This window comes from Acanthochromis polyacanthus, chromosome 1 (genome assembly GCF_021347895.1).
Source record: "Acanthochromis polyacanthus isolate Apoly-LR-REF ecotype Palm Island chromosome 1, KAUST_Apoly_ChrSc, whole genome shotgun sequence".
Classification (NCBI taxonomy): domain Eukaryota; kingdom Metazoa; phylum Chordata; class Actinopteri; family Pomacentridae; genus Acanthochromis; species Acanthochromis polyacanthus.
Genome location: NC_067113.1, coordinates 60901865 through 60917501, shown reverse-complemented (window position 1 = coordinate 60917501; position 15637 = coordinate 60901865). Strand labels below are relative to the sequence as shown.

Sequence of the window (15637 nt, the reverse complement as noted above, 5' to 3'; positions counted from 1 at the left end):
GGTCACAAACACATGACATGGCAGAAGGATTTCAAGAAAATGATTAGTCAGATTAGGAAAAGAAGAGCTAATTATGAGTCCATGAGAGCATCTGATGGCGTCCCTCCAGGTACTACTTAGGGTCCGATTAATCAAACCAGCCTCCTTCCTAAAATGACAATGGAGCTAATCGATGGTGATGGGAGAGCATGTCCCCACTCTCTATCGAGGCCGTTAAACCCTCGTCTGCAGCGGTTTGTCCTAATTTAATCTGACACTTCAAATGAAATATCTTAAACCGCCATTGATCTCGGTGAAACACTACCCTCGTGATCCAATGGCGAGACAACCCAAGGGCATGGAAAGAAGTTGTAAAAACGAAAGCTGTGGCGGGAAAGACAAGGAAAGATAGAGGGAGGAGGAGTTAAGGATAGATGTGTAAAGAAAGCTGTAACTTCTAACATATCCATGTGTTGAAGAAGGTATTGAGAGAAGATAAACTTTAAGAAAGAGGAAGAAGAAGAGAGCGACAGAGGGAGGGATGAATCGAAACAGGATCAAAGCGGTGCAGAAAGCTGGAAGGAGCCGACAATGGGAGAGACAGTGATAATGGAGAGCTGAATGGAGGGACCCAAGCCAGAGATGGAGGTCACGTCCCTCGGGGGTTCACCGGAGCCCCACACTGGATTCATGCACTACAGCCGACTGCTCGCAATCAACTTCAATGAACTGTACAGCCTCAGTGCATACCTGCTCCACATCTCATCACCTCAGAGCTCAGCCCTGCACCCAGCTGCTGCTCCGCTCCTCATTTCAAACAACACAGAGTTTCCACAAATGGAACATGCAGGGATTCTGCTGCAGCAAGAAAATGCATGAAATGAAATCTTTCTGTGCCAAGTACCGTATCGGAGTTTAAAAACTTTTTGTTCTCAGGTGTTAAAAGTCTTCTTTTCTGTGTAAACTAACTCTCTAGATTCCAAATCTGACCACATTTTTAAGCAGATTTTCAGCACTTCTAAGGGCTCTAGTGACACATAGAGAAAAACACTTGTTATAAAGTTTGATAGTTTCAAACCACCATGAAAGCACATGATCAAAAGTTTGGTTGCATGAACAAACTCTTCCTGGATCATAATCAGCTCTTACAAGACAGACTTCACAGTTGTAAAAACACCCACAATCCTGTGTTAGTTGAAAATTAAGTTCTTTGAATTCAAATGAAACCTTTTGTTCTGCTCTTTATTAAAAATCGGTGATTAAAATGAGCAATAATTCCCTGAATCAACTGCAAATGAAATTAGAGTTCTGTTTTAGGATCAACTCCCTTTACGATTTATGTCAACAGTGTGGGTCAAAACATGAATGCATCTGTTCATCTTTATGCTGATGATACTGTCATTTACTGTTGCAAACACTGTTGCCTTTGTGTTTGAACATCTGCGGTCAGCATTTGACATCATTCAGTCACATCTGTTACACCTGAGACTATTGTTAAATGCTGACAAAACAAAAGTTAAGTTGCTTTCGGGTAAAAAGAAGGGGCTAGATAGCTCAACTGGTTTAGCAGGTGACCCGTGAACAGGGCTCCAGTCCCAAACACAGCGGCCTAGGTTTGATTCCAGCCCACGACCCTTTGCTGCAGGTCATCCCTGATTCCTCTCCCCTACTTTTCTGTCTGCCTCTCAACTTCACCTGTCAAATAAAGCCAACAAATGGCAAAAAAGAAAAATAACTTTAACCCTTTGATGGGTCAGGACATGCCCATTTTCCATTGGATTTGGGTAATTTTTGACCCATTTTGTGCATCAAAGGGTTTAAAAAAGAAGGTGTCAGAAGTTAGACAACTGCATTACAACTGCACAAGGCACCCCTATTGAGTTAGTGGCCTCTTACAAATATCTCAGAATCACAATTGATGAAAGCCTCTGTTTTAAAATCCACAGCTTGTTGCTGCCATGTTCTTACCCATACTTGATGACGGAGATATTGTTTACATGAATGCTTTGACCCACTCTCTCAAACTGTTGGACACTGTTTATCATGCCGGTCTTAGATTTATAACAGGTTGTAAACCACTCACACATCACTGCACTTTGTGCACCTTAGTTAACTGGTCATCATTGTCCACGAGCAGACTTCTCCACTGGTATCATTTCATCAACAAATTCATCCTTCATCTGCTGCCAACATATTTATCCTCCTTCATGTCACATAAAGAGAGTTCAGCCATAGTCTACGCTCCCAGGACTTCGTTACTTTCACCGTCCCCTCTCAATGAGATTACCTGCATAAATATAGGTTAAATTAAAAAAAAGAAAAATTCAGTCAAATTGCCCAGCTTTACTCTGACCTACTGGATGGAGGAATTTACGCTGACACCACAAAAGTCTTAAGGTTCAGTGTCTACCTTTATTGCTTGCAGAGAAATACCTGCAAGCAGCTTGTTAAAAGTTGAATCATTACAAGAAAGCAGAAAATTCTCCCAGATTTAAAGACTAATGCCGAAGCAGCAGAGAAGAGGACCTCAGTCAAAGCCAAGTCAATCCACCAAGCCAGAACCACGTCTACACAGAGCTGAGACACAAACCAGAGAAAATAGCATTTGATACAAAACCAACAAAGCCATTAAAAAGTTTGTGTCTTTCCAAATGTAAAATCTGGCGTCGCTGTTGTCGCGCTCTTTGCCAGCGTTAAAGAGAGAAAACTACCAAGCTGATCCGAAGCAATAATCAAATGGTTCGCTTGTCACTCAAGAAAGGACGAGGAGGCACCAACAGCCAGGGCTGCACTTTTCATCCTTTCAGCATCAACAGTGCAATCTGTTCATGGAAATTAACTCAAACACATGATGCTGCAACTCTTAGTGCTGCTCGATACATAAAGAGACGTCACTTGGTTCTCATTGTGTTAGTCTGTCATGTCAACACGCTCCATTATAAATAAAGTTAATAAAAGAACTTGAGTGCATTCAAGAAGCCTTAAATCAGAATAAATTACATTTGACCAGACTGACTTCTTTTGTAGGTCAGTAGAAGAAATGTCAGTTGTTTAAAATGGTCTCCATCACTTCTACAGTGTCTCCTAGAATCAGGCTAAATACACTACCAGTCAAAAGTCTGGACACACCTTCTCATTCAATGGACATTGTAGATTAACACTGAAGATATCAAAGTTATAAAAGAGTACACGTGGAATTATATTATAGACAAAGAAGTGTTTATCTTCAGTTTTAATCTAGAATCTAGAAAATAATACAAATAAACAAAAAGCATTGAATGAGAAGGTGTGTCCAAACTTTTGTAATCAAATAAATTCTAATGATGATGTAGGATTTTTTGAGTGACAGTCCTTGAATAGAACTACAATTGAAAAATCGTCTCTTGGTGTTTGAAGAATTTCTGAAGAATAAACAGATTTGCCTGTAGAATTTATCCGTAGAAAAAAGCAAAACTTAAATTGATAAATGTATGTTAATGAGTTGTAAACAATAACCAGCTGATGCACAGTCAGCTGCTGGTGTTATAATCAGCTAATTGTTTCAGTCCGGTTTAAATCAAACAGTCCCTGGTTTCATCTTCTTAAATGTGAGCTGCTTTTCTGTCCAGTATGTCAGAGTAAATTTAAAAGTTTTCTGCTGCTCAGAAAAAAAAACAAATTGGCGACATTCCACCACTTTCCCCCATTTTTAAAACTTTTTATACAAGAAACAGCTGATTATCCGATCAAATAAGCGGTAGATAAATCAATCAGGAGTGCCTCTTGCCATCCTGTGCACTTTAAATCATTTTACAGAAAACACAGAAAGCAGGAACAGCTGAAAACAGTCCTGGTAAAAGCCTGACTTGGCAGCCTCGGAGTCTGCCGGCCCGTCTTCAGAGCAGGATCCACCAGAGCTAATGACTTCTCTTGGGCTAATCAAAGTGCTTACTTAAGCAACCCCACTCACCCCACCAGACTCTATCTACCCCCAGTCGACTGCAGGGTCCTCGCACGCCACCACGCCTGCCTAGTGGGCCGATAGCAAAACCAGGCTTAGACAAATCTCTCTGCTAAGGTTATTAGTATTCCCTGGGGATGAAATCCTGAGCCCTCTCAATTCTGCAGCTTCTGGTTGAATGAATGAGGGGGTTAACACCATCAGTGGGCCCACCGCCAGCTCTGGCCTCACACTGCTCCCGAGGGATGGGGATACCAGATGCCGAAGCATCTCACTTGTTACACAATCAAGGAAATAATTGGTGCGTCTGACTTGGGCGTGTAATTCAATTAGGGCAATAAAGATGCCGTTATTATTCTCTGGAATGAGCACAATGAGTAAAACATGGCATTTTATGGCAACCCATGAAATCAGAAGAAGCTTAAGGAATACGCCCTTTAGGCAAATTTGGACTCGATCGGTTTACAGCCGTTTGGAGTTTCTTTACATCTTCTGTGGAGTTTCTACTCATGGGGGATCTAGCTATAATATTTGCATGCAATCCATTTCTCAATTTACTATGATTGCTATGGATTTTCTGGTAAAAGAGAAAAAAATGACCCCAAATGGTTTCTTCTCAGGCGACTTTACTGCCTCATCCAGACAAAAATCAATGCCAGTGAATCTATTCAGACATCTATTATTAAAAATGTTCCAGGCATCCATGAGAGCAGGCTACGAGTGATACTAAACACATCAGGATGAGTCCTAACTCATGTCTCGGTCTCATAAAAGCAGAAATCAGACGATGGTCTCCCCCAAGGTGGTGCATGTTGAATGGTAAAAACCTGGAGCATCCTCAGTCTAAAGGGTGATCTAGTAGAGGGGCAGTGTGGCGGATGGAGCTGGACGTGGAAGTCCAGAAGAACAGCCAGACAGCAGCTCCACACAAAGTTTGTGAAGCGAAGGCAGACAGCTTGTGGAGGGGAAAATCCTGAAGCAGCTTCGCTTTAGTGCATATTACCAATAAGTGATGCTCTTTTATAGTGACAGAAGACGAGCGTGCATCTGTGTAAGTTGTATCCAAGTGATCAAAGTTACATAAAGACTAGTTCTGACATGAAAAAGCACAACAAGGAGGTGATTCCTCTTCCTTCGCTGATGATTATCACCAACTGCAGCTGTCAATCAGAGAGCAAGCATCTGAGCACCACTTTCCTCCTCCATCTGACAGCACCCTGCACAAGTGCTTTTTCTCTGTTTTACACCCAACCAGCAGCCCCTCTCATTCAGAGCAGGTGCAGTCCATCTGGAACAACCCATGCTGTGCGTTATCTTTTGTTCATTCCCACAAGCCCTCTCTGTGCGCCCTAACAACCCAGCAACACATCAGCAAGTCGTTAGGCGACACGTTTCTCGCGGCAAATTGATGAGCAAATTGTCTTACCTGGCGTCTCCAGCGCTCAGAGAAGATCGGAGCTGCAGCTTGTTATCGCCGCTCTGGATCACACGGGCAAAGCGAGGCGGCCGTTTTTCAGAGGCACAGAGTCGGTTAGAGCGGCTGTGGGTCTCCTCAAAGAGCTTCCTGGAGAGTGAGAGAGAGAGCAGGGGAGGCTCTCTGCTCGGGGATCTGCGGTTGGAAAACGCTGCGTTGAGGCTGAGAGGAAGCAGCGGGCTGCACACCTCGGAGCGCCAAGCCCGTCTGAGCGCACGGCGGTGACGCACACCAGATGGCGCTGTTGGCCTCCGAATGCACCGATCCGGTCACCTGTGGAGATGGTGCTGCCCGCAGCCCGGGACCAGGGGAAGGAGGGTCTATCACATGTAATCTGGAGTGCACAATAAGAATCAGTCAGTGAGGTTAAAAGAAATAAAAATGCACACGAAGAAGAATTCTACCAAAATATGACCAATGAAATGATGCACTGAGAATCCAATAGAAATGATCTTAACCCTCAGGTGCATGAGTGATTGGACACTCTTCCATAAGTGGGTCAAAAAAGACCCCTATAAGAATCAGGGCGTTTTATGCCATCATATGTCATTTTGGTGAAGAAAAATAATTAATATTATTGTTTGAATTATATTTTGTCCACACAAGAATGATTTCATGTTTGAAATATGTGTATTTTTCACTTTGTAACAGATTTTGAACATTTTGGTAATTGAAAAAAGAAAATTATTACACAGAACAGCAATAGAAGAATGTCAGCATCCGTTTTGTGACATGTTTCCACTCTTTTCCTGTTGCTGCTCTCTGTCCCGCTAAGTTTTTGCATCACCTCTTGTATGATATTATCAGTGATGAAGAGCTTGGGGTAGAAACACAAATGGTACAATTAATTTAAAATGATAAAAGGTAACTTAAAATTTTAAATGTTGTGATATCAAAAACATGTTTTTTGAATAATAGCTGGAATATGGAATGATCAAAACTTTTCATCACAAAGATATTGCAAGAAAACGACCTCACCGGGTCATTTATGCATCTGAAGGTTAAACATGGCCCAAAATAGTTCAGAAAACTGAGATGAATTCACCTTCATTTTGGTTTTAATGGACTAATGAAGAAAGAAAGAAATGTCACAACCTGGCTCAGAGGAAGAACAAAAGATGGAGATGACCCATGGCAAATTAAAGATAAATGCAATTTATTCACAAAGCTGAGGTAAATGTGCAATTAGATCTTCAGTAATGTGTGTAGTGAATGGATGTGTGATCATATGTGTGAGAAAACAAAATAGCTTCTCCAAATCAGCCAACGCATACCCCGGGAAACCCGAGAGAAAATGGAGGATGCGCACCACTGCCAGCTAAAACACCAGTTTATATAGGAGCAAACCCAGATGTCAGCCATCATGGCCAATGAGCCACTCTCCCAGCTCCTAGCAACCAGCAACCAGATGAACAGGAAAAGAAAGAAAGAAAGAAAGAAAGAAAGAAAGAAAGAAAGAAAGAAAGAAAGAAAGAAGCTGTTTGAGATCAGATTCCATACTTATAAACTTTTAGTTTAGAAGGATGGATTCACAGTTCAAATTTGATCATGATACTTTGTCTTTTACTCTTCTGATAAGTTTTTATTGATCCAATATGTTTGCTTCACCACCACCTAGAACAGCCTCTGTGTTTAAAATCTGCTCTACAAATAAACTCACCTGCCTATTTTAGGCAAAAACATAAATGAATACTTCAGACACCTCTCCTCCAGATATTCATGTCTTTCAAAATAAGATTTGCAGAGTTTGAATGAAAAGTTAATTAAACAGATAAACCGTGAAAAGTCTAATTAAACTTTTAGAGACCTTTTTATTAGAATGGTGTGTGTGTCTGTGTGTTTGAATGTTAATGCAAGTGCGTGTTGGCCGTATCCACAGAAACACAACTCTGATCAAATACTGTTAATATTCATCCAGCCTCACTAAAGGCGACACACAAAGCAAAAAACACACACTCCCTCATCATGACCACATCTTTCTGGTTCTATTTCTTTGCAGCCACTCCACTGAAGTTAAACAAAACACAATCACAGTTCATTTGGTTGAGAAGAGAAGATATAGACTTGTCCCCTGCCTTCACCCCAGGTCAGCTGGGTTAGACTCCAGCCCCCCAGCGATTCTCATGAGGATTAAGTGGTGTGTAGATGATAGACGGCTTTCTTGTTCAAGCAAATAATGTAGACAAGCATTGTTCAAGTTAAGTTCTCTCTTACTAAACCCAAATAATGCTTAGAAAAAGGACAGAGACCCATGTTGATTCACATAAGAGCTTTGTTTGCAAGTCCAATTTTCCATTCAAAATATCAGGTTCATCTCCCATTCACTGGGCTTGTGGGAGAGCATGTGGTTTCCATGGAAACCACCTTGATACATTCCAAGATGTGGAATTGTGGTTTTTGACAAGATTGGATTTTCCCAGATGTACACTTGGGTCACACACACTCACCCAGTTGTGTTTCCATCCCCTCAGAGGACATTACATTGACTTATACTCATTTCCTGCAGACAAATCATCACCACTTGCAGCCTTATCCAAACCATTATTCTAATTTGAACCTAAACCTAACCTTACCCTAGCCTTAAACCAACTTTTCCACCTATAATTCAATCATGTCACTGTGCAAATACACTTTTTTGTCTCCACAAAAATGATTAAAACCTGCCTCACCTGCTCTGGTCTAATCTCTGCAGCTCTGACTGAATAAACAGCAAAAACATCACAAACAAAGGTGCTCGATGATGATTTCCGCCTCTTCGAACATGTCTGATTGGGTTTAACTCTGGGATGTTGGTAGCTGCTGAAAGTATGTGTGTGGGGGAGTAATTAGCACATTCCTATTAATAAGTATGTGTGTGATTTCAGTAGCTCTTGCAATTGGAAACTTTACTGATTGCTTGGCAAACGGCCCTGCCGTCTCCTCCAGTCTGGCTGTGAAGAAACCAATCATCACTGTCTGTTTCTTCACTGAATGGAGAGAAAAGTGTGTCTTTCCAAAATATGTCTTTCCGGGGCGGATAGCTAACTAGCCTGTTAGCTGCTTCCACAAAGACGGGTTTTATGTTTATTTCTACTACTCTGTTTTTCTAATGCTTGAGATTAGAAATTGCAGCATACATGTGGGCAAACACTGGTGCAAACTTTTATTTTCAGTAAATCATCTTGAAACAGTTGTATCAAATCTTATGCTTGGACAACTTTTCTCCCCAGTTCATTAAAAATGTGCTCTCCCGGTGCCTCCATTCTGTTTGTCACTGACTCCTGCCAGCATGGTTCAATCAGTAACAAGCACAGTACTCCGCCAAGGCTGCTCAGTCATTGAAAAAAATTGTGGCAGAAATCCTGGCACCATCCAATGTGTCCATACAGATGTACCTGTCACACAGACTGCACAGATTCAAGTAATTTTTTACCAGCAATCAAAAAGACTTGGTTTCCACTGTTAAAAAAAAAAAAAAACACCCAGAAGTGGAGTAAGCAATGAGGGAAATTTATTTCCTACGTCTAGAAACAACAACCCAAGATAAAATAATTTCTTAAAAAGCATGGACTAAAATCTTACGGAGGTCTATTAAAACAGTCCTGTTGGGGGGGGGCATCAGACCAAATTAAACAGAGCACACTGGTCTTTTTGAGGCTATGCTTATCTTGGCCGGTGCAAAAGTCTTTATAGGGGAATCTTCTCAGGGGGACAGGCGACACAGGTCGATGAGTGACGTGCAGCACACTTCCTCCTTGGGCCTCCGTACCTCCGAGTCCTCCTCACGGCTGGTCCCGACGTACTGCAGCGCTGTGGAAGAGGGAGCGTCACTCGATTTTTGGCACACCAGAAAAACAACCAACCACACACACACTGCTGGGTAGGATTGCTCGCGTCCCTTCACTTATCTGGGAATCTGCGTTGTATCAATCCTCCTCGGCGTGCAGCCACGACCCGACTCAGTCCGCCTCCGTCCTCTCCCCTCGAACCGGCGCCCCTTACTGCGCATAGCGTGGAGTTTCTTTGGCTCGGTCCACTCTGGTGTCGCTCCACCTTGTCCCCGTCTGTCCCCAGTTCTCCTCGCGGCCGCTCTCTGTCACTCCTCTGCTTCCTCTGCCCCCCGCGCTCCCTTTCTCACACGTGTGTCCCTCTTTTCTTCATCAGCTCCGGTAGCTCTGGAATGACAAACAAAATGACCATACGCTGAGCACAGTCGTGTGTTATGCATGTGTACGTTATGTACTGATACCAAATTGTGTGACCTAAGTATGTAGCGGGTAGCGGGAATTGATGGGATTCAGAAATATCCCCACATTTCAATCAATTGTTCCTTGTTTCATTTCCAATGGATAGAAGTCCCAATAAGTCCACAGTGGTGGATTTGTTGTAGGATCACAATCATGTGATCATCAGTGGGCAGCTGATGTAGTGTTCATTTGTTGTCATGGTTACAGTGACGCTGTGCTGCTATCTCACAATGACACAGAAATCTTTAACAAATCCATCGATCCAGACTATAAGCCACATCACTGCCAAAATCTAATCATTTGGTCCTTGTGTCATTTCTGACTCCCTGAAAATTTCATCCAAATTTGTTAGTTCGTTTTTGAGTAATGTTGCTAACAGACAGATGGACAGACAGACACACCAACACTGATTGCCATATAACTGTGCTGTGTCTCCACCTCCTTGGCGGAGTAATAATGATGAAAATATAAATGATCACAGATCATCGTGCAGATCATGAGACATCAGACAGATTCAATCAGATCAGAGTTGGGTTGGTAGAATCACCTCGAAGTAGTTATCAGAATCACATTTGCAAATGTAGGTGGAAAGTGGGTGATAAATCCACCTAAGCTTTTCAACCTGTCTTCCAAATCTTGCGGCATGCAGTACATTCATGACATGATGTGCACATTGTGAAGAAGGATCCTCCAGATACATTATTGTAAAATCCAAAAAACAAACAAACAAAAAAATCCTGCAGTTGTTTCACGTCTGGAATCATTGTTTCAATATTCTGTGATATTCCTTGTTCATTTGCATTGCTACAACACCATGCCTTTTTATGAATTTATTTACTTTGGGTCATTTGAGGTCAGCAGAAATGCATTGTGGGCTGAAAGAAACTAAAACAAAACATAAACATGAGTGGCGTACAGGGTATACTGATACTACTACTCTGTTTAGTATACTGGAAAACATTTACGGTAGTATGTCCCAATAAAAGTATGTCACATGCAATATACTTTAAAAAAAACAACAACAAAGATGTTGCACTGTATTCAGTTGGATTTTGCAGAATGCATTCCAGAATTTGTCTGTGGCCTTTCTGATCCACAATCCTCTGCACAGTGGAAGATACACAAAAATCCTCAGCTCATGTCATAGTACAGACTAACAGATGAGCAGGTTTAAGGCTCAATATGATAAAGTCATATTGAGTGGAGCATTTAATGACTGTCCTTTTCCCAGTCGGGTGGGCCACGCTGACGGGAGCGGTGTGCCTGGGAGCTCCAGCCACACGTGTGTGTTTTGCTCATGTAGGCTTTGACAGTCGTGTGGAATTGACTGGTGGCAATAAAAGCCTTGTTTTGCTCGTCGTACAGTGGTTGTCTCTGTGTCTTGTTGCAACTAAGGAGCCGAGTTGTAACACTTGTCCAGAGAGCAAATCTAAAAAATATAGAAGAAACGAATGTTTAAAAAGAAATATTATTCAATACCAAATAAGTCTGGAATTCCCCCTAAAATGCCATTTTTCTCTTGATTAGAGTAGGGTCAGCAATCAACAAACAAAATACGGAATATAAATGCTACCATTGATGTGTATGGTTAGGTAATCACGCCCTTGATATTCATTAATTATGTTTTTTGTTGTTGTTTTTTTTAAATTGAAGTCCAAATGTCCTCCAATTCTGGACAGACCCTTATGCTATTAGCTAATTTACTGTTCTGCTTATAAAGTCTAATTCCTATTATCCCATTTCACCGATGACATTAAAGCTGCACATGGATGCTGGAGTCTAGCTGTGGTCCATAAATCACAGGAGTTGGCACAAACATACTCTGTACTGGTAGGGAGGGTGAAAACGTGACACTAATTAAGTAGTAGGACTGTCATTAACATTCCTTTGTGAGGTGTGAGTATGTATTTATCTTGGTCTAACAATAGTTTTACCACCAACATGAAATATTTGGCAGCAGGCGCTCACTCTGTGAACATGAAGCGGTGAACCAGAAAGACAAGTAGCTCCTGACAAGGAAACACTGATCACTGGTGAGAAAAGTTTGAATGGAGAAGTATGTGACACACTTGGTTGGCACTGAGTGGGACCTAAGCCAGATTACAAAGCATGTTGGTGATTTCTTGTATTTTACTGAGAACATTTAGAAAAAGATAAACACTTGTTCCTGATGTTAAAGTTTAAAGATGGAACTCAAGATCCAGTCCTCCATGGAAACATAGTTTTTATAAGATGCTCTTTTGCTTCATTTTGCACAAATGCCCTCTAAAAGCAACACAATGATATCCTTTTTGATGAATGCACCTTCAGTTCCAGTGTTATGGAGCTGTCTACCTTTAGTCCAGTTAACTTTAAAACTGGACCTTTTAAAAACATTTGACCAAACCCGTAAACTCATTTGGACTCTTTCTTCTTAATTGTCATTAATTGTAATTATATTAATTGTAATTAGTCAGCTGTAGTTATTAATTTTAACTGAGGAGTATGAAGTGTGTCATTAGTTGTCCATACCTAGTTTACATTCTAAAAATATAGGATATAGGTAGTAGATGGGTGAAAAATTAAAGGAAACCCTTATGTAAAGTGTCTCTGGTGTTGGGTCAACGTGTTCAGGTACAACAGCTTCGTTCCTGATCTCTGGCATTTTTACAAACGTTAAAAGAAAAGACACAACCTTTCAAACTTACTTACCAAGTATTGTTCTTACTAGTCCCTGCAAACTACTTCAGGATCCAAATCCACTAACTGGGTTTAGCAAATGAGAAAGCATCTTTCATTAACTAAAGTCTTCAGTCAGACAAACTCTCATTGATTGCATGTTGTAGCTTTTTCTGATACTCGTGTTCAAAAGCACAATTTAGCTTTAAAAAAAATTCCTGAAACCTTAGGAGCTAGATGTTTATGATTTGTTGATATCAAGGCTACAACCTAAAAGCACTGCTCTAACAGTACAGTTTTTCTCAAATGCTAAAACACAAAAGCCAATCCTCTAAACTACATGACCTGTTGTCTAAACACATTTAAGAAATCTAGCCTTCATTTGCCAATGTCATTAACACATTTAACATGAAGACACAATTCACAAAACACAATCCTCCGTTCTCATAAGTCTAAACACAGTTTACCTTGCTAAAACACAAGTTGCAAAAGAACTCTGCTTATATTGTCAAATGAAAGCTCATGTGATCCAAAATGCTTGCCACAGTCAGCAATATTTGAGCACAATGAACACACCTGGGGCCTATTTCACGAAGCAGGTTTAGTGAAAACTCTGAGTTTGTTAACCCTGAAATGAGGGAAACTCAGAGTTTTCCATTTCACGTAGCGAGGTAACTCTAACCAGGGAATGCGGGGTAACTCGAGCCTGTTTCACAAAGAGGGGTAACTTCAACTCTCGGTCAGTTACCGCAGTAACAGACTCTATGACTCTAACCTGCTCGCCAGCAGGTTTATCTGAGAAAACCTCGAGTTTCTCTCTGTCTCCGCCCTCTTTCAGCCACACACGCTGTTTCATTTCCTCATTCATTCAGTCAGTAAGCGAGCGAGTTTTGGCGTAAAACAGCTTTTATTAACAATCCAGTGGATAAACGAGCAGCATTACTGCACATATAGTTAAATATTCGTTGGTAGATTGTTATCAGACCGCGCATAAATGTTCTCGCATTTCCGGACAATTATCGGTTTGAGCGGTACCGTTTCGTATTCGTTTTAAGTCCATAATCTACATAAACAACCTAATCCGTCCTTACATTTACATTACCAGCCGCAGTCATGCTCTCACATCCAGCAGATATTGTGTGTTGCGCTGCGGTTCTTTGCAAATGGAAGTTTTTATATAATGTCGGAGATGCAGAGCACTACAGTAAGACAACTGTATGCAGGACAGTCAGAAAAGTTTTCCTGGCTCTGAAACGACTTTTACTCATCATTGTGGTTTTCCTGGACACAAACCTGTCAGAGCATCAAGGAGGATCCATGGGATTGCAGGTGAATGATGTAGAGATCTGTTAAATTCATTTTAAGTCATATTCTGTTAATGACATTATACTGCAGCCTCTGACTGGGAATAGTCATTTTAATTTCTTTTAGGATTTCCCAGTGTGATTGGCTGCATAGATGCACACACATCCCCATCACAGCTCCCTCACATCATGAACAGGAAGTCCATTCACAGCATAAATGTGCAGGTAGGCTACAGGTAGACTGACTACTGTTTCTAAATGTTAAAGACTGCATCATAGTTCAACATCTGTCATTCTCTGCACTGTCCAGATCATATGTGATGCTGCATACATAATTTCTAATGTGGAGGCCAAGTGGTCTGGGTCTGTTCATGACTCCAGGATTTATGGAGAGTCTAACCTGAGCAACAGACTGCAGCATGGTCAGCAGCCTAAAGATTTTCACAATAGAATTCTCCTGTCTCCCTCCTTTAATATACTCTGATGTATCCACTATACATTACAGGAGAGTTTGATGGCCTTCTGCTGGGTGACAGGGGTTACCATGCCAACCCAGGCTGATGACCTCATACCCTGACCCTGAACCAGGCCCCCAACAGAACTTCAACCGGACTCACTGCAGGACCAGAGCCCGGGTGGAGATGACCATAGGCCTGCTGAAAGCCCGTTTCCAGAGCCTACATCTCCTTGGGGTGACCCCTGAGAGGGCCTGTGATATTACTGTGGCATGTGTTGTTCTTCATAATATTACCACTATTAGAGGAGAGCAACACCCTGCCCTACAAACTGAAGACCCAGATGATGAGCCCATCCACCTGCAGCTATCCAGGACAGCAGAGCAGTCAGAGACACCGTATGCAATAATCACTTTAGAGTTTAAGTCACCATCATCACCACCACAGCAAATAAAGACATGATACACATTTCATTTGGTCTTCTTTATTCCCTACAAATAAAAGATAGTTCAGTTCATGTTCCAGTAGTTAACATAATTCACCTGTGACCATCACCACCTCTAACTTGTGCTCCAGTATTTCAATTTCCAGATCTGCCCTCCTAATCTGTTTTTTTGTATTTTTCTCAGCAAATGCAGTTTGTAAATCTGTTTTATTGATAACTGGGAATACATAGAGGACATTCAATTATACAGTTGCACATGAATTCCACAGAATGAAGCTCTGGTGTTTCCTGAACATCCATCTCACTGTGTCAGTCTGTGCAGTGGAAGCTGAGGAACCATCCTGCTGCTGTCCAGCCATGCTCTGTTAAAAAGGATGAGAATGTGCAATACTTCAGTGTAGGCTAAATGTCACACTCTATATTCCACCCAAAATCTGAATGAGAAGAGAACTATCAGTAACATCCCTCTTTATGCCTTTCTGGATCCCCCTCTGTAAAGGCAGCAGACACAGTTTCATCTTCTTCATCCTAGATCAGTGACATGTTTCAGTACACTTAAACTACCATTTGGATAAATCTTTGGAGTGTTGCCTACTTACAATTACAAGATGTGTGTGTGTGTGTATATATATATATATATATATATATATATATATATATATATGTGCATCCATGACATTTTATACCACCGTTTTACAGGCATCTGCTTTCTTTCTGTTGGCTGAGCAGAAGTCTATGTTAGTTTAAATAGGCTTAATTATTTAGCAGGACATGATATGGATGCAGACATTTAGGCTATGTGTGGATAAAACAACTGCACAGTCAAACAGCCACTTAATATTTAGGCTACTTTACAATGTAAAACATGATCAACATGAAGTACCTCCATGAAATAATGCCGAGGTCTGACCCGTTTGAACAATGTTTTTATATTTCATCTTAAGCTGCTGCCCCGTCGGGATTTCACCTAAATGAAATAACTTACTGGGCTGCCATTCAGACAGTTATTCCCTGCAATATTATTACGATTACAAAGGACTACATTTAAACTTACGCATTGATCCGAGCTGTTCTCCACGCTGTCTCCCCTTCTTTTGCAGCTGCAGCGGTGTTGCACTTCTTTCTAAAAACGTGTTCAAACTCGCCATATGAGCGT

At 41.4% G+C, this 15637-nt stretch overlaps 1 protein-coding gene and 1 long non-coding RNA gene across 2 annotated transcripts in view; one reads left to right on the top strand and one right to left on the bottom strand.

Annotated features, from left to right (window-relative positions):
• nav3 (neuron navigator 3) overlaps positions 1-5602 on the bottom strand; it is a 660678-nt gene extending 655076 nt beyond the window's left edge. Inside the window, exon 1 of the mRNA XM_051948572.1 lies at positions 5346-5602. The gene's annotated coding sequence lies outside the window, so the exon portion shown is untranslated. The remainder of the gene's footprint in view (positions 1-5345) is intronic.
• An 8076-nt stretch (positions 5603-13678) lies between these two features.
• LOC127534919 (uncharacterized) lies at positions 13679-14507 on the top strand. Its single transcript, XR_007943563.1, has 2 exons — positions 13679-14003; positions 14087-14507. It is a non-coding gene; the product is annotated as an uncharacterized LOC127534919 (long non-coding RNA).
• The last annotated feature ends 1130 nt before the right edge of the window (positions 14508-15637 follow it).